We start from the raw sequence: 26,593 nt of genomic DNA on the forward strand, positions 1-26,593 counted from the left end.
ATACAATGGAATAAAGACAGTCTCTTCAGCAAGTGGTTTTGGGAAAACTGAACAGCAGCAATGTAAATCAATAAAGCAAGAATACTCCCTCACATGATGTACAAAACTAAACTCAAAATCGATTAAAGACTTAAACATAAGACAAGTCACAATAAACCTCCTAGAAGAAAACATAGGCAAAACATTATCTCACATATATCTCGGCAATGTTCTCCTAGTGCAGTCTATTCAAGAAATAGAAATAAAAGCAAACACAAACAAATGGGATCTAATTAAACTTACAAGCTTTTGCACAGCAAAGGAAAACATAAGCAAAACCAATACCCTGTAATACCTCATCATCCTTTGCATCCCATACCTGCCATGATGGAAAGTTCACCACTCCTCTGACAAGAGCCCATTATTGACTCTAACATCTCCATCCTCCACACCGCTACCTCACTTCACCTTTAGAAGGCCACTAGCCTAGTTGAATCCCTACCTTAATTTTCTCCTGTCATTTCCACCAGTGTCGATCTAGATTCTCCCAAAATTACAAAACTGATCATGTGCCTGCCTCTTTTCAAAAACTCTGATCCTTCTCCATTGCACAAACATAAAATCTAACTCTATTCTGCCTACAGAGTCCTCCACAATTTGCTACCTAAGTCCTTTTGCAGGATTGGATTCGATAGCTTAGATTGTCCCTCGCACCTATTATCTTTCTATCAAAATCCCACCACTCAGAAAGGCTCAATTCAAACTCCACTCTTTATATCCCCTACATAATGTTTAGGAAAGGAGTTTTCATGGAAAAGGCAAAATTCCTAATGAACAGATTCAGAAAATTTAAAAGAAAATTTCTTCCTTAAAATTTTAAGTCCTTCTGGAAACATTAAGCTTTTTAAAATGTCAGTTCTTCAAATATTATTAATATTTCAATCGAGAAATCCTTCAAAAACCCAGCATCATTAACCAACATTTACTAAATACTAATAATGCACAATGTAAATTAAACTCTTATATGAAATATCACCAACCTGAAGGTAAAAAGTTATAATTTGGTCCCAGGATTCTAATTCCAATATTATTTGTACTTGGATCTTACTTAAGAAAGGAAAATATACATATAGTAAGTGGACTTGACATTTCACCTAATAGAGACTTAAGTCACTTAAGTCCACAGCCGAGATATAAAGTTACCAGATTTAAATCATCTTCAGGCTAGGAAAAATTCTCATCAGATTAAAAAAAATTTTTTTTGACTGAGATGTCATAGAACTAGACTTTTTCAGTACACATTTAAGCGTTAATCGTTTCTAAGGGCCCAAGGATGTGATGGGCAATTCCGAGCCTCTCACAAGGAGACCGGTGATTAGCACACATACCAGCAGGTGCACAGCAATCAGACTTACTCCAGATAAGTGATGTTGTGGGCAGTATGGTCTTTCTGTTACCTTCTAGGACCTTATTTCTTTTAGGCCTGACCTAATTTAATTCCTCTAATGGCTCCTAGCCTACTGAGTTCACGTGAATCTTCACAGCTGTGTACTGTGAAGCACTCTGCTCCTGAAGAGAATGCAAATATTCAATCATTTTTTTTAAAGAATTTTAACTAGTCTTTGTACCTAGCTAACATACTTGGTAAAATAGTCCCTCTATGTATTTCTAAAATTATTACCGTTCAAATTTGAATGTTTCTGAAGTAAATTTGCTTGTAAGAGTAAAATATGCTAAAATTTCAAAATTATTAATAACACTAATTAAGGAAAACAGGGAGTTATGAAAAGAGCTCTGGCAACTGAAACAGGATCTTAGTCTACAATCTCAAGTCTGACTCTTTAGTTGTGCGACCTTCAGAACTGGCTTCACCTCAAAACACTTTCTAATCTGAAATAGAGCTAGCCCTGCCCTTCTCCCTCTGCAGGTGGCTGTTCAGGTAACATGAAATAAGGTACATAGCACAGTACCTGACATGAAGTGATCATCAATAGTCTGCTTCCTTCATACAACACAAAAGACACACATGAAGGTTTAGGCATAAGAAAGCCTACACCTCCACAAGTCTGCATGAGCACAAAATATCACAAGTAGTTGGTTCTAACAACAACAACAACAAAACAAGAACAAAAACAAAAACAAAACCACCATCAACCCCATCCCACGAACACTTCTGAGGGATCTGGAGCCAGGCAAGGGCGCCTGCATGTGGTTCTGCAAGAACTCCATCAGGGCGGCATACACACAGGCCACTAAAGCTTTAACAGGGAAAGTCCACAGTCATTATGTTAAAACCTCTGGAAGCCTTTATGCCAGTACGAGAGCTCACGCCCGGTAAAAGAGGGGACAAGTCAAATTAGGGCCAACTCCAAAAGACTCCTTAAATAAATCACAACAGCGATGCTGGCTTACCCTTCCTGAAACGCGAACAGTACCATGCCCAAACCCATTTAAACACTTGAAGATCGAGACATTCCACACCCACACTGGTGCCACTACATGTCTTTTAGAGAGCCTGCGCAGGGGAGCACCCCTGGCACCATGAAAGCCGTCCGCAGAAAAGGCAGGGGAGGGGGGAAAACAAGACGATGACTTCGGGGTTGTGCACTCGCGCCGCTGAGAACCGCTGTCCAGACCGCAGCTGCCTCAAGCATCTTAAATACTTCGCGGCTTCACTATGGGGACGTCAAGGGAAGGCCGCTAGTCAAGTACCCTGGGGCTGGGGGCCGTTCCCGTCCCGGGGGTCCCGGGTACCGGCCTCCGACCCCCGCGCCGCTCCCCTACTCGGCGCGCCATCGAGGGCCGCCCGGGAAGCGCCGCGAGTAACGACCCGGCCCGAGCGGCCCGGCCCCGCCCGAGACCCCCAGCGCGCGGACGGCAGGCAGCCCGGCTGCGGTCTGGCCAGGGTCGGGGTCGCGGGTCGGGCACAACGCCATTGCCGCAGCCAAAGAGGCGGAGCGGGACGCCGGGCGGGCGCGGCCGGCACGCGGGGCGCGGACACTCACCACACCACGCGGTAGGAGCCCTCGAGGAGGAGACTGCTGGAGCGCGGCCCCACGTCGAACACCTGCCCGCGGACCACCTCGGGGCCGCCGCCCGCCGCCGCCGCCGCCGCCGCCGCCGCCGCGCTGGGCTTAACGCTCCGCGGCTGCCGCTCGGCCCACGCCGCTCCTCCCGGAGGGACCGCGCTGCCGCCGCCGCCGCCGCCGCCGCCGCCGCCGCCGCCGCCGCAGCAGCAGCAACCGCCGCCTCAGGGGAGCCGCGGAGCTTCTGAAACGATGGCCGCTCACACCAACTGCCGAATGCCAACTGCCAACTGGCGGGCAGGTAGGCGGAAGGAGGGGCGAGGCCGAGGAGGGCTCTGGGGCGGGGCCTGTCCTGGCAGCGAGCGCGCGGATTGACTCCTATGGTCTGGGGGCGGGGCTTCGCCTCAGGATGGAGACAGCATACATGAACTGGTGTCCACACAATTTGTATTTTTTTTTCTATTAGGAATAATGTTGCTGTGATCATTTGTATACCAGGTATTTGGGGATCCAGGTTTTATTTCTCACAGCTGCATGCCTGAGATTGTCATGCCTGGGTTATAAGGAAACTCAATGGTTGGCCTTTTTAGAAACTCCAGACTGCTTCCAAAGTGGCTGCATCGTTTTACATAGTTTCACTAGCCGACTATGAGCGTTCCAACTTATCTCTACATTATAGGCAACACCTGTTATCGTCTGTCTTTCTGATGATAGTCATCCTCATGGTTCTGAAGTGGCATCTCCTTGTGGTTTTGGATTGCGCTTCCCTGATATTGAGCTTCTTTCATATGATTGTTGGCCATTTGTATATCTTCTTTTGGAGAAATATGTATTAGAAATTATATATTCTAGATAAAAGGCTCTTTTCAGAAATATGATTTGTAAAAAATAGTCTCTCATTCTGTGGCTTGTCCCTTACTTTCTTGAGAATGTTCTGCCCCAGGGCCTGGCATTAGCTCTTCCCTCTGCATTGAATCCTCCCTGGACACATACATGGTGGTCTCCCTCCTTCCTTCTGGTCTTGGCTCAAATGCCTGCTTGTCAGTAAGATCTCCCTGGATCCCTTGTAGTGATAACCCAGTAAGAACAATGATGACAGCCCCATGCATCACCATCCGTCCCACCTCCCTGCCTCATTTCCCTTCAAGCTTTTATTACCATGTCCATGTAAAGTAGTCTTTTGTGAATTGTCTAATTCTTAACTGAATTGGAAATTTCATAAAGGATTTTTTTAATCAGTTTGTTACTACTTTATCCCAAATGTAATTCACTTTACATAATCCAGTATGAATGCAAACGGAAGAATAAATGAATTGCATGAGAAACAATAATATATTTCACTTTATTTTAATAAACCTATGACTTTTTCCAAATCTACACGTGAATGTATATGCCAGCATAGTTCAGTCATTCTTTAGTCGTCTGATAGAAAATTAATTTGTTCATTTTTCATGGGAAGTAACCTTTGGCTTTGGAAGATTTCATAGCAAATAATAGAGGAAAAGCAAAAATAAATAAATAACTACTTAATGAAGACTTAAATGTGGTTAGCAGTGGTGCAAACTGAGCTGATTGAAGCTTGAGGATGGGTAGATCCTGGGAAGGGTCATCATCTGCCACTGTGTCTCCCCTCTGAGTGTGAGGGAGTTTGCATGTCCATGGATGCATGTGTGACCAGGCTGGGAGGTCACAGGTCAGGAAGGCTTTTCAGTACCAGCTTCTGCTCTTTCTTGGCCTGGTCTTGTGTAGATTGACAATCAGGTTCAGCCCCTAGGAGTTTTCTGGGAGCATTTGTATTTCCCTGGGACACAACTAAATAATTACAGCCTAATGTGGTAAGTGCTAGGCTCGACTTATATAGAAAGAACAGGATAGTAGCTGAAGAGACCACGATTTCTTGATCTTGGGGGACCTGGGTTAATCTTCATGGTGAGGCAATATTTGGGGCTGTTCTTATAAAATGTATTTGGGGTGAGGAATTCTGAGTTGGAGGAAGGTAATACATAGGGGAATTGGAATGGGATTTGGGTAGGGGTTGAGACTGACACAGATGGATGTGGCCATAGCATTCTGGAGTGGCAGTGAGATTGGAGAGGGAGAAATCTGCTTCTGAGACTTTTTTCAGGGCTGACCTAGATAGGAAGTGTTGCCTAACTGGATGTGGAGGGGAGAGACTGGAAGAACACTTCTTGCTTGGGTGTTTGGACCTGATGGCCATAAACCAAAGTTGGATATTTAGAGGATGGACACTGGGGACATAAAGGAACAGATGATCAATTGGTCACATTGATTTCTTTTAAGTTTTTATTTTGAAATCATTATAGCATAATTAGTACACTGAGATCCTAGGTAGCGTTCACCCAGTTTTCTTGAATGATAACACTTACAAAAGTGTAGTACAGTTTTAAAATCTGGAAATTGACATTGGTATGATCCATAGAGCTTTTTGTGACTTTGCTGGTTTCCCGTGCACCCGTGTATGTGTGTGTGCATGTATGCCTGTATGTATCTGTGCAGTTTTATTACATGTTGATTTGTGTAACCATCACTACAGTCAAGATATAGAATTGTTCCTCCTCTGCAAAATCTCTCACACTCTTTCCCTTTTCCTTTTCCTGACCCCTTGCTGTCACGAATTTGTTTTCCATCTCTGTAATTTTTGTCATTTTTGAGAGTGTTAAGTAGTATGTAATAGAGTATGTAACCTTCTGATATTGGCTACTTATCACTCAGTAGAATTAATTCCCTTGAGATCCATCCAATTGTTGAGTGTATCAAAAGTTCACTTCTTTCCATTGTTGAATAGTAGTATTCCGTGGTATGAATGCACCAAAATTTGTTCCATACATTGAGGGACATTTGGGTTGTGTTGAAGTTTTAGCTATTACAAATAAAACTGCTTCAAATATTCGTATGTATTAACTTTTGTGTGTGGATACATTTTCATATCTTTGTGATAAGTGACCAGCATTGCATCTGCTTTGTTGTATATTAAATGTATATTTAGAATATATTTTTAAGAAGCTGCCAAACTATTTTCCATAATGGCTGTACCATTTTAACATTCTCAGAAGCAATTTATGAGGTATCTAATTTTGCCACATCCTTGGTATTGTCACCATATTAAAAAGTTTTCACTGTTCTAATAGATAGGTATAGAGTAATATCTCATTGTGATTTTAATTTGCAGTTTCCTAATGGCAAATGACCATCTTCTCATGTGTTTGTCTTCTGTGTATTCTCTTTAATAAAAACATCTATGTCTTTCCCCATGTCCTAGTTGTATTGCAGGGCTCAGTATCACCACTGAGACACCTCAATCTGCCTCGTTGCTGCTGGGGGAGGGGGTGAGGAAGCACCTGCTGGCACCCTAGACCCTGTGGGGTGGAGGATGGGGGAAGCAGATTGCTGAGTAGCACTCCTCCCACTCACCACCTTTACCTCAGTGCTGCCAGGTCAGGCTGCATGTCCAGTTCTGCATGTAGCCACACTGATTCCACAAGGGGCCAGTTTTTCTTTTGGTTTTTGGCTGGAGTAGAGCCAGTATTAAGAACAAGGCTATTTCTGCCAGATGTCCCTTCCCCTGTCCCTGGGCTAGAGGTGGGGAGAGGCTTTATTTACAACCCTTATCTTCTGGTGGTTCCAGATCCAGGCTTCTCCAGCACCTCATCAGCGGTGAGGGGAAAGAAAACCCGGGGAGCTTCACGACTCCTCACATTGTCAGCTTCCTGGCCAGTCAGCCTTCCCTCCATTTTTCTTCGCTTTCCTGTGTTTGTTTGTGGTCTTAGTGCCAGGACTTTTAGTCACAAGAAGGACTGGCAAGCAATGGAGTGACTTCATCTTGGCCCCATGTTGGTTTTTAAGGACCTGGGCCACTTCAGGAGGTGGTCTAGACTCAGTAGAGCTTTGTGAAGTGACCTCAGCCTAGGGCCATTGACACCAGGAGATGATGGATGAGGGCTTGGGATCCACTCCAACTTTGTCTGAACCTTGGCACCTGTGCTTATTGGTTGGGACTTAAGACTCAGCTTTCTCATTGTTCAAATGGGGATGATGCTGTTGCTGCTAATAATGCCTGTGTCTGTGACATTATACATGTACAGTAAGTTGCAGAATACCTGATCATTACTAAGGGCCCAGTAAAACTGAGCTCTTGCTTTATCTATAGATGAGATTCTTGGGTCTAAGAAGATCATTTTTGGGCTTAGTGAGAGTGATCTAAGTGAGAACAAAAGCCAGATTACAGGGATTCAAAAACCAAGCAAAAGATGAGAAAAGAAGTCAGTGTACCTTCAAGATATTTTGCTGCACAAGTAGAGAGAGGGTTGTGAAGGGATTCAGGGAAGTGACTGGGGGAGAAAGGAGTGTGAAGTTTAGATAGCAAAGAATAAAGGACTGAAGAGGGAGAAATAAAGAGATAAATTACAGAGCCAGGTTGCTGCTGATACTGGATTTAATACCTGGGTATAAAGGAAAGAAAACTATTCCCTGAGACCAGGCACACTCTCCTGTGAACCCCGTCCAGCACAGAACCCAGTTCTTGGCTGTCATCACTGATGTCACCAAGTATGTTAACCTTTACCACTTCCAAATCAGACTCCCGCTGGAACTGTAACCCACCACTTCAGCTCCTGGTAGTCTGCAGCTCCTGTTGCAGAAAGGAGAGAAACAGAGGAAAGGTGAGACTGAATGAGGAGCTAGGACATCAGGAATTTTTATATAATAAGTTCCAGTCATTCATTATTATGCCATCAGACATTTACTAAGCATCTGCTTTATTTCAGGCATGTGCTCTGGTTGTGATGATGACAAAACAGACATTGTCCTTGTGCTTATGGAGCTTTCCTTCGAATGTGGGAGTCAAGCCTTACGTATCCATGCACAGCTGTGACACATGCTGTGAGGCGAAGGGAATTTGTACAGTGGGGTTATATTACCAGGGGGATTCTGCATGGATGTGGAGGGTAAGGAAGGCCTCCCCAAGGTAGAGAGATTGGGGCTGAAATGAGGTAGTGGGTACTGTGGAAGCTGAGAAGCGTGGGGAATGTTCTAGACACGGGACACAGCATTTATGAAAGAGGAATGTGAAGTGTTTGTGGAACTGAATGAAAGCCACCAAGACCAATGTGTTCAGCACGTGGGAGCAAGACCTGAGATGGGAGGCGGAGGAAGGTGAGCCATGCGGTCATCATAGGCACCCAAGGTCTAGGCTGTTATTCTAAGTATGGCGGTTAGCTGTTATACAGTCATAAGTAGAGTGACATAGAGTACATGCTCTGGTCCACATTTTTTAAAAATGACACTGTGTGCCCTGTAGGACTTATATTAGAGAGAGCCACGGATGGCTATGAGGAGACTAAGCCCAGTATCAAAGGAGGCAAATTGAGAGAGGAGGGAGTTTGGACAAGGGTTACGGCCGTGGAAATGGAGGGAAGTAAGTGAACTGGAGACTTAGTGATGCATCAGATGCGGAGGCAAAGTAGAGACAGGTGTTTAGATGAATTTCAGCTTTGTGGCTGGGTGACTAGTTTCCAGTTTCCAGTAATCAGGATCACTGAATATTTGGGGGAAGAAAGCATCAGTGTATTTTTAGACTTTTATTTGGTCCAAGATGGATCTTGGACATGATGAAAATCTGGATGCCTGTGTGGATATGAAGGGAAAACAAAGGCTTATGATGGAAACAAGGGCTTCAGCCTGGGCCATGAAGACTGAGGAGGTCGACAGAGGGGTGGGAGGAAATCCAGGACAGAGGGTATAGTACTGTCATCAAAGGGGACAGTATTAGGAGGCAAGCCTAAGAGCGACAGGCATGGTGGTTTTTGAGGACAGAGGCAAAGATTTAAAGATTAGATTTAGAGTAGAAATAGTATGAACATTGTAGAAACTGAATTAAGGAACTGGTGAAAGTCTGGCCTGGCACACTGTTTTCACCCGTATCCCTTAGAACACTGGGTCCTTGGGAGTGTTACTGTCATGTTCTCTCTGTCTCTGTCTCTCTGTCTTTCTCTTTTTCTGTCTCTCACACACAAACATGTTTCATGATGGAGTAAGTATGGGGATCACTGTTAAGATGAAACAGTTTGTCAACAACATAACTTCTGAGAGTGTTTGTCTAGCACCGTGAGTCTCAAGGTGGACGGCCCATGCAGCAGTACTTACCGACTCTCAGGGATCCAAGTCCGCGTTCTCTGCAACAGGACTGGAGAGACACCTGCTGGGTGTCATTAACAGACTCAGCCACAGAACTGTGCATCAGTCCCTCTCAACATCCTCCTCTCCCTCTCCACCCCTGCTCCCCAACCCCTCTCTGGGAAAGGTACAGTTTTTCTCAGGCGTTGAAATAGCAGGGTTCAGTGTCAGGGTTCTGTGGGTTTAGGGCAGTGGAGGTCAAAATACTTGGTGAAATTAGAGATGACAGCCAGGAATCTGGATCCATTCCGGCCAGTGGTTGGGTGAAAAGCGTGTCTGGGTGTTGGGTGGGATGAATCTTTGGTAACCAGTGAAAGCCTCCAACTTAGCAGCAGGGCTCTAGTTCATTTACAGGCAAACAGGAAACCCTGAGAAAAGGATGTTCTGGAAGAAACCTTCTGCAGATAATTGGGGTGGGCATGGGAAGGGGTGAACAGAAAAGAAAGGAAATAACCAAAAGATAGCCCCTGTCCTGGAGACTGAAATGATTTAAACTTAGAAGGTATGTGCCTGGGATTTGGAGATGGAAGGTTTGTTATTTAAATGTTTAGAACTTGGAAGTTCCTTTATGTTGGTAATCAATGTGTTAGTGTGTAGCTACTTTGCACATAGCTTTGGCCATAAGAAAAAATGAACCTATTTCAATAAGTAACTCTCATCACCACTGGTATGGCAATGAGATCACCAACATCCTCTTCATAGAGGGTTATATACAGTTTTAAAAAGCAGAAGAAGAAGATCACTATAGAAGGTTTAAGCAAACAAGAGTGGTATTATGCGCAAATGGGTATTTTGTGAGGTGGCATTTTGATGGAATCTGAAGCCCAGCATTTATCTTGTTATCTCCAGTGCCTAGTGTAATGCCTGATAAACAGTCAGCTTTTGATTGAATGGGTGGATGAGTAAATAATCCCTAAAATTCATTTTTTTAAAAGAAGAACCAGGGGAGAACACTTGAGATTATATTAACTTTGAAGGGGTCAAAGCCAAAAGTATTGAGATTACCTCTAAGTTCTGGCATGAATTTATAGCACTAGTTTGATATAGCTGATAGTTGCTGATAAGATTGAGAAATTGGAGTTTTTAACAGGTAGAAAATTACTGACTTTTGCTTGATGCCATATGTTTTGGAAGGAAAAAACCAAGATGTCATGCAAGAAGAAACAGCTGGTCTTGCTGTAGCAATAAATAGCAGAATATTGCAGATTTGATTAACATTAAGTTTTAGTTCTAATTTTTGTAACTTCCTACACATACATATTCCTGCTTAAGACATGAATGATATGTACACGAGAGCGTTGTGTTGAATGAATGTATAGATGAGTGAATTCACATGTACCTTTGCTGGACGCAGCCTTCTTATTTTTTTAATCTATCTATTTGTATCTTAGTGTTTGACATAACCAGTTCTGTCTCAAGCATGCATAGGTATCTATTTGGGTTTCAAATTACCTCATGAAGACCCTCATTTTACTCTAGGATGATGGTAAACATTTGGCATTATCTGTATATCATTATGTCCTCGATATTTCTTATTTTGATTCTCTTGCCATTAACTTTCCTCCTCTTACCTGTCCCTTCTCCAAGGATGGAGGCCTTGGTTTTTCCTATTCAATTACTGATTTAATTTTTCTGTTTTTAAAACAATTAATGACTTCTAACTACATACAGTCATCCCTCGGTATCTGCAAGGGATTGCTACCAAAATCCCTAGAGGCTCAATCCCTTAAATAAAATTATTCCTATTTTGTATATAACCCACTCACGTCCTCCTGTATACTTGAAATCACCTCTTGATTATATATAATTTCTAATACAACATAAATGCTATCTGAATTGTTACTGGAGCACAGAAAATTCAAGTTTGCTTTTTGGAACTTTATGGAATTTTTTGCCCTGAATATTTTGGACCTGTGTTTGGTTGAATCCACAAATGCAGACCCCGTGGATACAGAGGGCAGGACTGTACCATGAATCATACTGGTCACTAGGACCACAGAGATACACAGGACATAGCCCTTCTCGCCAATAAGCTCCAGTCAGTAGAAGAAGTAGACATACATGTGTAGCACCAGTAAGACATTGTAGTAAGTACAGAACAGAGCAAATATAAGGTTCTGTGTTATTGTGGACAGAGACTTGTTATAATGAAGATCAAGGTGGGCAAGGCAGGCTTTTTAGTGTAAGTTATACTGAAGCCAAACCATCTCCTTTATTTCTCTGTATCCTTTTGTTGTATTACCTTCCAAAAGCCAAATGGATCAAGCCCTCAGAAGATCTATTGGTCTGTCATTAAATCTTCTTTCCCTGCTGAAAGAAGCTTCCTTTGAGGAACTAGTCTTTGCTAGGTAATCCCATTAACAGAAAAGCCTGTATTTCAAATCAGTCAGTGAGTAGAAAACACAAAATAGCTTTGTTAGAAATCTCTCAGGTTCTATCATTTACAGCAGTTTATGGCTGAGCTGCCTTTATGTTCAAACAACAGAAAATGTTGAAGGGATTTTAACTTCTGGGGACTAGACTCAAACCCAAGATATGGTGGTCTACTGATTTCTTAATGCACTTAGAAAGTGTAGAAAATACTTTGAAACTTCTTTGTGAATTATATAGATAAGACTGAAAATAAAAATCATCTAAATTCTCTATTAAGAATAAAATTTGTGTTGTTTGAAACCTATAAAATATTCTGCTTTAGATTAAAGTGCAGAGGATCCTCTCCTATAAAGAACCAATTCTTAATGCACTTAGAAAGTGTAGAAAATACTTTGAAACTTCTTTGTGAATTATAGAGATAAGACTGAAAATAAAAATCATCTAAATTCTCTATTAAGAATAAAATTTGTGTTGTTTGAAACCTATAAAATATTCTGCTTTAGATTAAAGTGCAGAGGATCCTCTCCTATAAAGAACCAAACTTAGGACAACAAATTTTTAGCTTGGGTTTTAAAGGGTGAAATAGGACAGTTAAAAAGAAAAGAAGCCTGGAGCCATTTTTGTGTAGGAAGAATTTTTGAAAGAATCAAAATCTTTTATTTTTGTCCCATGACTTAATAATTAAATTGTACTTTTCCCAAAACAAAGAGGCAGAAAGAATGATTGCAATAGTTAAATATATATATTTTTTTCTTTAAAAATGTTATAACACCTTTAGGATCAAATTACTTTCAAATTTAACTTGATTAATTTCTGAGAGAAATACCACTTTAAAATGAAAGTCTTGCATTCCAGAGAGCATTATAAACAGCTAAAAACAAGGGAGGAAAACTGTACTGTTTTAAAGCATGCTGGAATAAATAAAAAATATTTATTATTTATATGGGAACGTCACTAATCGCCAATAGCATTTGGAAGATTTGGAGATGATCTGGTGTGCATTAAACATATTTAAACATTTTAAAATGCATCATGAATTAAGTCAAATTTTACCTCAAACAGATGTTAAAAATATCAAAATGTATAGAATTTTCCTGTATTTAACATCATGATTATCTAACAACCACTTGGCTTTTGTTTTTCCACAGAGCACAATGAGATGAACTGGAAATAATGGAAAAGCATGGCCAGTCCTCCAAAGACAAGGAAAATGCCAGGTTTCTGGACAAACATGAGCAGTGAGCACACCATAGGATCTTGTAGATGGCATCCAGGCTATGGGTGGGCTCTTTCCATTCGGAAAATGCAGAATCTTCTGTGCACACATGTCATGAATAAATGTGAGGATAACTGTGCTTTTCTGCATTGTATTTTTCCTCTTAACTTGGCTTTCATCGGGCTTCTTTGAAATGCCAGACAGTGGGCTTTCCCAAAATTGGGGAGAATATCATTCTTGCGTAGAACACCAACAGCATGCACTTTTTGTGATTTTTTATGGCTATATTTGTTCAAATGCTGTTTATTTGTATGATGCACACTTTCATAGGAACCTCCACTTTGGCAACCTGATAAATCACATTTCTTCAAAAAAAAAAAAAAGCCACTTTCTTCTAAACATATGCTAGCTCTTGAATAGTTTTTAACAACTGATTTTTGGGTTGAAACAAGTCATTTTTGTAAATGTTACTTATAAAAATGAATCTGAAACAGAGTCTGAGAATGATAACTGTATATGAATAAGAGAATTTTTTGTATTGGTAAATATATCTTATTCAATCCTCCAATAAGTTAAATTTCATTAATTTAAATAATTAAGAAGTAATCTGGATAAAAAGCAATGAAGCAGGAAGCAAGATTTTTTTATAATTTCACAAGAGCTATGCAAAGTCTTCCTGATTTCATTCTTTCTCTATAAAACACATATAACTATATTTATATAGTTATACATGTATATAGTTAGTACTATTTGTATATCCACGTGGATCCGATCACTCGGAATTAATTTTGCTCTGTGTGCCTATCAGCAGGCATTTAATACATGTTCTGTTAATTGATTCAGGTATTGCTAGTCATTTCACTGATTTACAAGTTAGGAAAGACAAAGAAATCAAGTTGCTTAAATCATTTTACAGACAATCCTGTTTCTTATAAATATATCACTTTTATTATCATAACTGTGCATATTCTGTATATAGATATGTTGGTAGTATAGACTATATTACTATGTGGGTAATCTAATAGATACATTATCATACCATGTCAAACTTGATTATAAAGCGATGTTGCTCTTTTTATCAATGGGGGAAGAAGTCCTGACTGACTGAACATTATAGGAAACAAAGCTTGTATTACAGAGGGTGTTTTATAATATGTTTTAGGTTTCACACATCCAGATTTTGAGCAATGAAAAAAATAAAAATTAATATCTCTAAATGTGCCAGAAAAAAGGCGAACAGCTTCTTCTTTGTTAGATACAAAAAAATTTTACTTTTTTTCTTTAGAACTACACACATTTTGGGTTACATATAGCTGCCTGGATGTTAATTTTGACATCTCAATTGCTAACACAATTAATAATATATATTTGCATTTTTTAAAGCTCCAGCTTACTTGAAATAATACTTAACTTTAAAATTTTCTTAATCTGCAAACTAACAAGCCTCGGTCAGACTCACTTTTGGAGTGGCACTGTTGGTCCAGCTGTGCAGAAATGCTGGAGAGAGTTTGCCTTTTCAGTTTAGATGGTATTTATACTTTTAATAATAAAACATAAAAATTAATGAGCTAATTTTCTGATCGAGGAGGGTGAAAACAGGAAAGTGTTCACAGTTGAGACTCGACCCTGAAACCGCTGTGCTTCCACTGGGAGATTAGGTTGGAACAGTGGGGAACACAAGGTCTTCTGTGCTATTAAGCTAAAGTAACGTGAAACATAGAATTTCACCTTTCATTCTAAATATTCTCATCTAAATATGTGGATTTACTGGAATTAATTTTATTTGACACTGTATATGTAATAATTTGCAAAATCTATTTCTAATTACTTTGGTCTTTCTGCCTAGGACAATAGCAGAAGCCTTTTGTTGTATTTTGTTTCCTATTATCTGCGCAATTTTGATGAGGTCAGACGGTTTTCACTGAGTCATGTTGTGTTTTTCTTTTTTTTTTTTTTTCAGTTTTTTTTTTTTATTTTTTATTTTTTTTAAATTTTTATTGATTCATAATCATTTTACAGTGTTGTGTCAAATTCCAGTGTTCAGTACAATTTTTCAGTCATACATGGACATATACACACTCATTGTCACATTTTTTTCTCTGTGATTTATCATAACATTTTGTGTATATTTCCCTGTGCTATACAGTGTAATCTTGTTTATCTGTTCTACAATTTTGAAATCCCAGTCTATCCCTTCCCACCCTCTACCCCCCTGGTAACCACAAGTGTGTATTCTCTGTCCATGAGTCTTTAGATTCCACATATGAGCGATCTCATATGGTATTTTGCTTTCTCTTTCTGGCTTACTTCACTTAGAATGACATTCTCCAGGAGCATCCATGTTGCTGCAAATGGCATTATGTTGTCAGTTTTTATGGCTGAGTAGTATTCCATTGTATAAATATACCACATCTTCTTTATCCAGTCACCTATTGATGGACATTTAGGCTGTTTCCATGTTTTGGCTATTGTAAATAGTGCTGCTATGAACATTGGAGTGCAGGTGTCATCCTAAAGTAGATTTCCTTCTGGATACAAGCCCAGGAGTGGGATTCTTGGGTCATATGGTAAGTCTATTCCTAGTCTTTTGAGGAATCTCCACACTGTTTTCCATAGTGGCTGCACCAAACTGCATTCCCACCAGCAGTGTAGAACGGTTCCCCTTTCTCCACAGCCTCTCCAGCATTTGTCATTTTTGGATTTTTGAATGACGGCCATTCTGACTGGTGTGAGGTGATACCTCATTGTAGTTTTGATTTGCATTTCTCTGATAATTAGTGATATTGAGCATTTTTTCATGTGCTTTTTGATCATTTGTATGTCTTGGCGAATTGCTTGTTTAGGTCTTCTGCCCATTTTTGGATTGGGTTGTTTATTTTTTTCTTATTGAGTCGTATGAGCTGCTTATATATTTTGGAGATCAAGCCTTTGTCGGTTTCACTTGCAAAAATTTTCTCCCATTCCGTAGGTTTTCTTCTTGTTTTATTTCTGGTTTCCTTTGCTCTGCAGAAGCTTGTAAGTTTCATTAGGTCCCATTTGTTTATTCTTGCTTTTATTTCTTCTAGGAGAAAATTTTTGAAATGTATGTCAGATAATGTTTTGCCTATGTTTTCCTCTAGGAGGTTTATTGTATCTTGTCTTATGTTTAAGTCTTTAATCCATTTTGAGTTGATTTTTGTATATGGTGTAAGGGTGTGTTCTAGCTTCATTGTTTTACATGCTGCTGTCCAGTTTTCCCAACACCATTTGCTGAAGAGACTGTCTTTATTCCATTGTATATTCTTGCCTCCTTTGTCGAAGATTAGTTGACCAAAGGTTTGTGGGTTCATTTCTGGGCTCTCTATTCTGTTCCATTGGTCCATATGTCTGTTTTGGTACCAATACCATGCTGTCTTGATCACTGTAGCTCTATAGTATTGTCTGAAGTCTGGGAGAGTTATTCCTCCAGCCTCTTTCTTTCTCTTCAGTAATGCTGTAGCAATTCTAGGTCTTTGATGGCTCCATATAAATTTTATTATGATTTGTTCTAGTTCTGTGAAATATGTCCTGGGTAATTTGATAGGGATTGCATTAAATCTGTAGATTGCCTTGGGCAGTGTGACCATTTTAACAATATTGATTCTTCCAATCCAAGAGCATGGAATATCTTTCCATTTTTTAAAGTCTTCTTTAATTTCCTTCATCAATGGTTTATAGTTTTCTGTGTATAATTCTTTCACCTCCTTGGTTAGATTTATTCCCAGAAAATATCTATTTTTAAGCAGGACCACGTTGCCTTCTGAAGTTAAGGAAAAGTAAATGTCCAATGCCGAGAAGTGTTGAGTTATGTGATGGTTTTACCTTTTTGATTGCATTGTTGACCATTAAAAAGATAAATATTTAGGAAATGGGAGAATATATATATATATATATTTATTGAAGTATGCTCGATTTACAATGTTGTATTAATTTTTGATATACAGCATAATGATTCATTTATATGTTTGGTATATATATAAATATATATATAAAATCCTTACCATATTCTTTTCCATTATACATTGCTACAAGATATTGAATATAGCTCCCTGTGCTATACAGAAGAAATGTGTTGTTTATCTACTTTATATATAGTACTTAGTGAGTGCAAACCTCGAACTCCCAATTTATCCCTTCTTTTACCCCCTGGTAACCATAAATATGTCTGAATCTGTTTCTGTTTTGTAAATAAGTTCATTTGTGTCTTTTTTTAAGATTTTATGTATAAGCGACATCCTGTGGTATTTTTCTTTCTCTTTCTGGCTTATGTCACTTCGAATGACAATCTCCAAGTCCGTCCATATTGCGGCAGCAAATGGCATTTTATTCTTTTTATGGCTGAGAAGTATTCCATTGTATAAATATACCACAAATTCTTTATCCATTCATCTGTCAAGGACATTTGGGTTGTTTTCATGTCTTGGCTGTTGTAAAGAGTGCTGCTATGAATATTGAGGTGCATGTATATTTTCAAATTAGAGTTCCCTCTGTATGTATGTCCAGGACTGGGATTGCTGGATCATGTGGTAAGTCTATTTTTACTCTTTTGAGGAATCTCTATACTATTTTCCATGGTTGCACCAGACTACATTCCCACCAACAGGGTAGGAGGGTTCCCTTTTCTCTACACCCTCTCCAGCATATATCATTTGTGAATTTTTGAATGGTGGCCATTCTGACTGGTGTGAGTTCATACCTCATTGTAGTTTTGATTTGCATTTCTCTGATCATTAGCAATACTGAGTATTTCTTCATGTGCCTGTGGGCCATTTTATGTCTTCATTGGAGAATTGCTTGTTTAGGTCTTCTGCCCTTGTTTGGATTGGGTTGTTTGTATTTTCCTTATTAAGTTGTATGAGCTCTTTATATATTATGAAAATTAAGCCCTTGTCAGTCTCATCTTTTTCAAGTATTGTCTCTGAATCCATATGTTGTCTTTTTGTTTTGCTTATGTTTTCATTTGCCATGGAAAAGCTTATTAAGTTTAATTAGGTTCCATTTGTTTATTTTTGCTTTTGTTTCTATTGCCTGGGTAGACTACCTTAGGAGAGCATTGCTGAGATTTATATTGAGAATGTTTTGCCAATGTTTTCCTCTAGGAGATTTAGGGTGTCTTATGTTTTCATCTTTAAGCTGTATTGAGTTAATTTTTGTGTATGGAGTGAGGGAGTGTTTTGACTTTATTGATTTACATGCTTTCCCAATACCATTTCTCAGGAGATGATTTTCACTTAATTTGTCCCCTTTGTGGAAGATTCATTGACCGTAAGTCTATGGATTTATTTCTGGGCTCTCTATTCTGTTCCATTGATCCATATGTCTGTCTTAGTGCCAGTACCACACTGTTTTGATGACTGTAGCTCTGTAGTATTATATGATGTCTGGGAGGGTTATTTCTCCAGCACCGTTCTTTTTCTACAGTACTGTTTTGGCAATTCTGTGTCTTCTGTGATTCCATATAAATTTTAGGATAATCTGTTCTAGTTCTGTGAAAACTATCCTGGGTCATTTGTCAGGGATCACATTAAATCTGTACATTGCTTTGGGTAGTATGGCCATTTCAACAAAAATTCTTCTAATCTAAGAGCATTGGGTATCTTTCCATTCCTTTAAGTACTCTTTAATTTCCTAATCACTGTTTTGTACTTCTCTGTGTACAAGTCTTTCACCACCTTGATCAAACTTGTTCCTAAAGTATTTTAATTTTTGAATATGATTTTAAAAGGATTGTTTCTTTTCTTTTGTGTTGTTTCATTGTAAGTGTAAAGAAATGTGACTGATTGGTGTATGTTACTCTTGTGTCCTGCTACCTTGCCAAATTCTTTTATTAGCTCTAGTAGTTTCTGTGTGGCGTCTTGAGGGTTATTTATATATAGTGTCATGTCATCTGCATATAGTGGCAGTTTTACTTCTTCTCTTCCAATTTGGATCCCTTTTATTTCTTTTTCTTGTCTGGCTGCTATGCCTAGGAATTCCAGTGCTGTGTTGAATAGAAGCAGTGAGAATGGGCATCTTCTTCTTGCATAGACTTTAATGGGAAAACTTTGAACTTTTCACCATTGAGTATTATATTGCCTGTGGGTTTGTCACAAATAACTTATATTATGTTGAGATATGTTCACTTTATACATAATTTGGTAAGAGTTTTTATCATAAATGGGTGTTGAATTTAATCAAATGCTTTTTCCACATTGATTTAGATGACATGTAAATTTTCCCTTTTCTTTTGTTGATGTGGTGTGTCATGGGGATTGATTTGCATAAGTTGAGCCATCTTTGTGTCCCTTAGATGAATCCAACTTGATCATAGTGTGTGATTTTTTTAGGTGTTGTTGGATTCTCTTTGCTGATATTTTGTTGAAAAGTTTTGCATCTATGTTCACCAGTAATACTGGTTTATAGTTTTCTTTTAGGGTAGAATCTTTGCTTTTCATATCAGGGTGACGGTGGCTTCATAGAATGAGTTTGGCAGTGTTCCCTCCTTCAGTCTTTTGGAAGAGCTTGAGAAGGATTTGTATGAGTTCTTTGTATGTTTGGTAGAACTCCCCAGTGAAGCCATCTGGTCCTGGACTTTTGTTTGCAGGGAGGTTTTTTTATTGCTGATTTGATTTCACCTCTAGTGATCTGTCTGTTCAAATTATCCTATAACTATTTTGGTGAGAATAATTATTATGATTTTTTTAAATTGATGTATATTTAATTTAGAATGATGTATTAGTTTCTGGTATACAGCAAAGGGATTCAATTATATATATACACACTCTCATATATATGTATATATATATTCTTTTTCAAATCTTTTCCACTATAGGTTATTACAAAATATTTAACATAGTTCCATATGCTATAGAGCAGGCCCTTTTGTTTATATATTTTATTTAGAGTAGTGTGTATATATTAATCCCAAAATTCTAGTTTATTCCACCCCCCACCATTTTTCCTTTTGGTAACCATTTTTTTCTGTGTCTGTGAGTTTAGTTCTGGTTTGTAAACAAGTTCACTTTTGTCATTTTGTTTTAAATAGCACTAATCATATCATGATATAACATTTGTCTTTCTCTGTCAGACTGATTTCATTTAACATAATAATCTCTAGCTCCACTTGTGTTGCTGCAAATGACATAGTCTCATTCTTTTTTTGCTTGAGTAATATTCCATTGTGTGTGTGTGTGTGTGTGTGTGGTGTGTGTATAACATCTTTATCCACTTATCTGTTGATAGACATTTAGGTTGCCCCCATATCTTGGCTATTGTAAAGAGCGATGCTATGAACACTGGGGTGCATGTGTCTATTTGGGTTATAGTTTTACCCAGATATATCCCCAGGAGTGGGATTGCTCAGTCATGTAGTAACATGTTTTTTAGTTTTTTTGTTGGGGGAACCTCCATACTCTTATCCAAAGTGACTGCACCAATTTACATTACCACCGACAGTGTAGGAGGATCCCCTTTTCTCCACACTCTCTCCAGCATTTATCCTTTGTAGACATTTTAAGGATGGCCATTCTGACTGGTGTGAGGTGACACCTCATTGTAGTTTTGATATGTATTTCCCTAATAATTAGCGATATTGTGAATCTTTTCATGTGCCTGTTGGCCATCTGTGTGTCTTCTTAGTGAAGTGTCTATTTAGGTCTTCTACCCATTTTTTGATTGGGTTGGTTGTTTCCTTTTCTATTAAGTCGTATGAGCTGTTCATATAATTTGGATTTAATCCCTTGTCAGTCTCATCATTTGCAAATATTTTCTCCCATTCTGTCAGTTGTCTTTTCACTTTGTTTATGGTTTCCTTTGCTATGCAAAGATTTTAGGTTTAATTAAGTCCCATTTGCTTATTTTTGCTTTTATTTCCATTACTCTAGGCACTATTGGAAAATAAATTATTGCTGTGATTTACTTGAAAGTGTTCTTTGCCTATGTTTTCCTCTAGGAATTTTAGAGTATCTTGTCTTATGCTTAGGTCTTTAATCCATTTTGAGTTTATGTTTGTATATGGTGTTAAGAGATGCTCTAGTTTCATTTTTCACAAGGAGCTGTCCAGTTTTCCCAGCAGAGCATTTATTAAAGAGACTGTCTTTTCTCCATGATATATTCTTACCTCCTTTGTCACAGGTTAATTGATCAAATGTGTGCACCTATTTCTGGGCTTTCTCTTCCATTCCATTGGTTTTTGTGTGTGACTGTGTACCATTATCATCCTGTTTGATTGGTGACCATTATTTTTTGAATGTTTTGAGACTTCATCCATGAACGTTCTGGACCTGGGCTTTTCCTGTTGGGAAGTTTTTTATTCTGATTTCAATCCTCTTCTTTCTTACTGGGCTGTTTAGCCTCTCTGTTTTTCTTTATTCAGAAAAAGATAGGATGGTAGGATGTATGAGATAAAGATTTTATCCATGTCTTGTACATTCTCTAATTTGTTGTTATATAACTGTTCACTTTTTTCAGGCATCTGTTGTAATTTCTCTTTTTTTAATTTCTGATTTTTTTTGAGACTTTTCACTTTTTCACATTCTAGCTAAAGTTTTCTCTGTGTTGTCTATTTTCCAAAATAATAATAATAATAATAATAATAATAATAATAACCTCTTAATTTTGTTGATTTTTTTGACATTTTGATTTGTCTATTTTCTTTGTCTCTGCTCTCATCTTCACATTTTCCTTCATTCTAACTTCAGGTATATTTTGTTCTCATTTTCTAGTGCATAAGGGTAAAGCTTCGTCATTTATTTGAGACATTTCTTCTTTTTATAATATAAGAAATTATCCATATAAACATCCTGATTTTGCTGTATCCCATACCTTTTGGTAAGTAGTGTTTTCATCTTCTTTAGTCTGTGGGCATTTTTAAGTTTCCTTTTTGATTTTGTCTTTGACCCTTTGTTGTTCAAGGCTGTGCTTTTTAATTTCCATGTTTTGGCAAATTTTTATCAGTTTCCTTGCTGCCATCAATTTCTGCTTTGTCTCTGTTGTGGCCAAAATAGATATTTGGAATGGTTTTAAACTTCATAAAATGGTTAAGTCTTGTTTTGTGACCTGGCATATATTTTATCATGGGGAACATTCTGTGTGTGCTTGATAAACATGTGTATTTTTCTGCTATTGGGCAAAAATTCCATATATATTAGTCAGTCTTGTTTGCACTATAGTGTAGTTCAAGTCCACTGTTTCTTTTTGAACTTGCTATCTGGTTAAACTATCAATGATTCAAAGTCACACATTGAAGTCTCCTATTACTGTTATATTGCAGACAATTTTTCCTTTCTGATTTGTCAACATTTGTTTTAAATATGTATTTGCTCTGATATTTGGTGTATATATATATGTACAACTGTTTATCTTCCTGTTGAATTGACCCATTTATCTTTATGTAATGGCATTATTTTCTTTTAGAGGCAGTTTTTCATGTAAAGATGATATTTTCTGATATAAATATATCCACTTCTGCTTTCTCTCAGTTACATATGCATAGTATATAAATTTCCCTCGCTTCACTTTTGATCTGTTTGTCCCTAAATCTAAAGTGAGTTTCTTGAAGAAAGGGTTCAGGTGGCTCTTTTTTTTCCTATCCATTTAGCTGTGCTTTATCTTTCTATTTGGGAGTTGAATTCACTACCATTTAAAGTAAATATTTATAGGAAAGGTTTTACTCTTGCTGTTTTGCTAACTGTTCCCTGTCCTGCATTGTTTATATCTCTTCTCTTTTGCTGTCTTATTTTGTATTTAATGACCATTTTTGCATGGATAAGTTTTGATTCCTGTATCTTTTTCAGGTGTAAAAATGATGTAGGCAGTTATATTGGAATTACCAAGGTTCTTATATAAAATGTCTTATAACAATGGCTTATTTTAAACTGGTAACATCTGAACGTCACTTACATAAAGTAATGATAAAATTTACCTTTTCACCCCCCTCGTATTATATGATATTGCATATATATTTTATACATCTATATTATATATAGTATATTTATATCTATTTTCATGATGTTTCCATTATTCTACATATGAGTGATCTTATATACCAGTTGTCTTTTATTTCCAAATTAACTCATTTACATAATGTGCTTAAACTCCATTCATCTTTTAGCAAATTGAAGAATATCCTTCTTTCTCTTGGATGCATACTGTCCAATAGTGCACATTCCACATACTTTTATCCATTCATCTGCTGATGGGCATTTGGGTTTCCCTAATTTGGGCTGTTGCACATAATGCTGTAACATGGGCATGCATACACTTCACCAAAATGCACATCGAAGTTCTCATACTCTTTGGGTGTATATATGCACAAACGGAAATGTTAGATTGTATGGTAGATCTATTCTTAATTTTTTTGCTACAGTCGTACTGTTTTCCAAAGTGTTTAGGCCATTTTACATTCCAAACAACAATTTGAAAGGGTTCTCTTTTCACTACATTCTTGCCCCACCTGTTGTGTCTTCTTGATGATAGATATTCTAACAGATGTGAGGTTATATCCCATTTTGGCTTTGGTTTGCATTTCTCTGATCAATAGAGATATTGAGCATCTTTTCATGTGACTTTTGGAGCTCTTTGCAACAATATCTGTTTATTTATTCCGTCTATTTTTTCATTGAATTGGTGGGTTTGTTCCTTGTTCTTGTTTATATGTTGTATGAGTTTTTATATATTTTGGATATTAACCTCTGCTTGAATACACATTTCCAAAATTTTCTGAAATTCTGTAGATTATCTTTTTTGAATTTTTACTTGTTCTTTTGTGGTGCAAAACCTTTTGAGTTTGATGTGGTCCCATGTGTTGATTTTTGCTTTTGCTGTTTGTGTTTTTGTCATTATGTCAAGACAAATCCTTGCAAAAAGCAATATCAATGTGGTTCTTTAGGATGTGTCTAGGAGTTTCACGATACCAGTGCTTAATCCATTTTGAGTTAATTGTTTGCAAATGGTGTGGGACAGGCGTTCAATATTTTTATTGCATGCATTTGTGTACTTTTCCCCTGCACCTTTGTTGAAGTGACTGTCTTGCCTGATTGGGTGTTCTGGGTTTTCTTGTCTAATATTATTTGGCCATATATAGCTGGATTTAACTCTGGTGTCTCCTATTCCATTTGTCCATGTGACAATTTTTTTTGACAGTACCATATTGTTTTTAGTAGTGTGGGTTTGTCTATAGTTTGAAGTCAGGAAACATGATACCTCCATGCTTCCTTTTCTTCAAAGCATTGCTTTGGCTGTACAGGGACTTTCGCATTTACACACAAACTTTAAAACTCTTTCCACTATTTCTTTAATGATTGCCTTTTCTATGTTGATTTGGATTGCAGTGAATTTGTGGATAGCTTTGGGCAGTAAGGCCAGTTTAATAGTATTAATTCTCCAAATCTACATACATAAAGGGTGTTTTTTTTTTTACCTTTTTTTTGTACTTCTTTCAGAAAGTTTGTAGTTTTTGTTGTATAGATCTTTCACTTCCTTGATTAAATTAACCCCTATGATATTTAATGTCTTAAAGTAATCTCTCTACTCATTACTGGTTTTGTTTGTTATGCTTTCTTTTCATTTGCTCTTCTGAATGAGATCATTTCCTTTATGTCTTTTTCAGCTGCTGCATCATTGATACGAAACAATACATCTGGTTTCTGTATGTTGATGTTTGTATCAAGCCGCTTTTTTGAAATCGTTAGGCGATTCCAACAGTACTTCATTTGACTCATTGGGATGTAACATCGTATCAGCAAATAGTGATGATTTTATTTCTTTGTTTCTGACTTGGATGCCTTTTATTTCTTCGTCTTGCCTAATTACTCTGTTTAGGACTTTCAGTACTATATTTATTGATGCGAAGTGGTAAGAGTAGGCATCCATTGTTTTTCATGTTATTCGAGGATCCACTTTCAATTTTTCTTCACTGACTATATTGCTAGCTCTGTGTTTGATATATATTCCCTTTATGATTTTGAGATATCCTTAATTTGTTAAGGGTTTTTATTGTGAAATGCTGTTGCATTTTGTCAAATGCTTTTTCTGCATCAACTGAGATGGTTTTTTTAACTCTTCAGTTATTGATACAATATTTTACATTTATTGGCTTGCATATGTGGAACCATCCCTGAATCCCAGGGTGAAATCCCACTTGGATAATGTGTACAATCCTATTTTGATGTACTTGAATTTGATTTGCTACTATTTTGTTAAGAAATTTTGTATCTACATTCATGGGTGATACTGGTCTATAGTTTACTTGTGGTACCCTTATTTACTTTTGGTATTCAAGTAATTCTTGCTTTGTAGAATCAGATTGGATGTGTTCCTTGTCCCTTGATATTTTTGAGGAATTTGAGAAGAATGTGTACAATTCTTCTTTAAATGTTTGGGAGAATTCTCCAGTGAAGCCGTCTGATACTGGGATTTTGTGTTTTGCTAATGAATATTTCCCCCGACCTTTTTTTCCCAAAGTCTCACTGTAGCATACATTTCTGGCTTCTCTTACTAGAAGTGATTTGTTACTAAGAGTGGGAACATGCCAAAAAAAAAAAAAAAAAGGCTCATGCAGGAAAACAAAAAGGAGGGGGTGCTACCCAGTAGTAGGAAGATGTGTGTTTGGGGCTTGGGTTTTGGATGTGCCCACATACCAATAGGTAAATTCTAGTTTGGGGATGTGGTCCCAGAAGCCAATGGGATGAACTTTGGGATGATCCAAGGGTGAACAGCAGGGTATTCATTCAGTTTTTTTGTCTGCCTTCTTCCCTTTCACTACTCTACCAGTGTGGTGCAATCTCTCCTATGGAGAGAAACAGATCCTTCCAGCTGCAGCATGCACAGGTGACCTCTGACTCACCAGCTTCCCCTTCCAACTGCTTTCCTGGAAAGGCTGAGCTGTCCCAATGCCTCCTGCTGCTTCCACTTGTGCTGCTGCCACCGTCACTGCCACGCCCCTTCTCTCCCGTACATGCTGAGATCCCATCCAACTCTTTGAGGATCTGTAGGTGAGTGGCTCCCTTGTATGCTGTGTGGAGGCACTTTTTATGGTTATGGATGTCTCATTCTTTTTATATCGTAGGAGAAAGAACAAAATGTACAAATCTCACTGACGTGATGTTTATGTAACTTTTCTGTTTGGTCTTTTTAAAGTATCTTCTTTCTACATTTGAACTTCTCACTTTGCTTATGTATTGATCTCATGATTATGATGAACATCTTTATGACCATTATGTTGAATTCTCTTTTGGGTAAATCAGTTATGACCACTTTTATTAGAATTGGGTTCTGAAGATTGACTTTATGCTTTTCTTTGGCCCATATTTCCTTGTTTCTTCATTTTCCATAAATCTCTGTTTTGGTTTCTGTACATTTGACAAATAACCACCTCTCAAATGTTCACAGATGGGCCTCGTATGGCAGATAAACCTCACTAATCAGCTAGGCCATAAATTTTGCTTTCCTCAAAGCTCTGTGTTTGTCCAAGTGGCCCCCTATGTTCACAGTGTGCACAGGGTACTAGGTTGTGCCAAGTCCTGTCAGTATCCTTAGCAAATGAGATAGAAACCTCTCCGTTCAGTAGCAGCCAGAAAAGTTGATCCCCTGTGTGCCATCCATCTTCTCTTCTCCTCAGGTAGAGGCAGGGAACTGGGATTTTTCTCCTATACATTCTACAATAAATTGGGGGCAGGACCTATGGAAAATGCCTGCACTTTTGTTCAGACCACATACACTTTCAAGACGTTTCTTTGCACTTTGTCACTGCCAGGAAGCTGGTGGCTGCTGGGTTCTGTTGGCTCTCAGAAATGGGTGAGGCAGCTGGAGG

The 26,593-nt window shown here is 38.2% G+C and overlaps 1 long non-coding RNA gene and 1 pseudogene across 1 annotated transcript; one reads left to right on the forward strand and one right to left on the reverse strand.

Annotated features, from left to right (window-relative positions):
* The window catches only part of LOC102530620 (wings apart-like protein homolog), a 335,358-nt pseudogene that overhangs the window by 52,235 nt on the left and 256,530 nt on the right, over positions 1-26,593 (reverse strand).
* LOC140699187 (uncharacterized) lies at positions 2,991-12,925 on the forward strand. The gene is made up of 2 exons (XR_012077196.1): positions 2,991-3,306; positions 12,719-12,925. It is a non-coding gene; the product is annotated as an uncharacterized lncRNA (long non-coding RNA).

This window comes from Vicugna pacos, chromosome 11 (assembly GCF_048564905.1).
Source record: "Vicugna pacos chromosome 11, VicPac4, whole genome shotgun sequence".
In the NCBI taxonomy this organism is placed as follows: Eukaryota; Metazoa; Chordata; class Mammalia; order Artiodactyla; family Camelidae; genus Vicugna; species Vicugna pacos.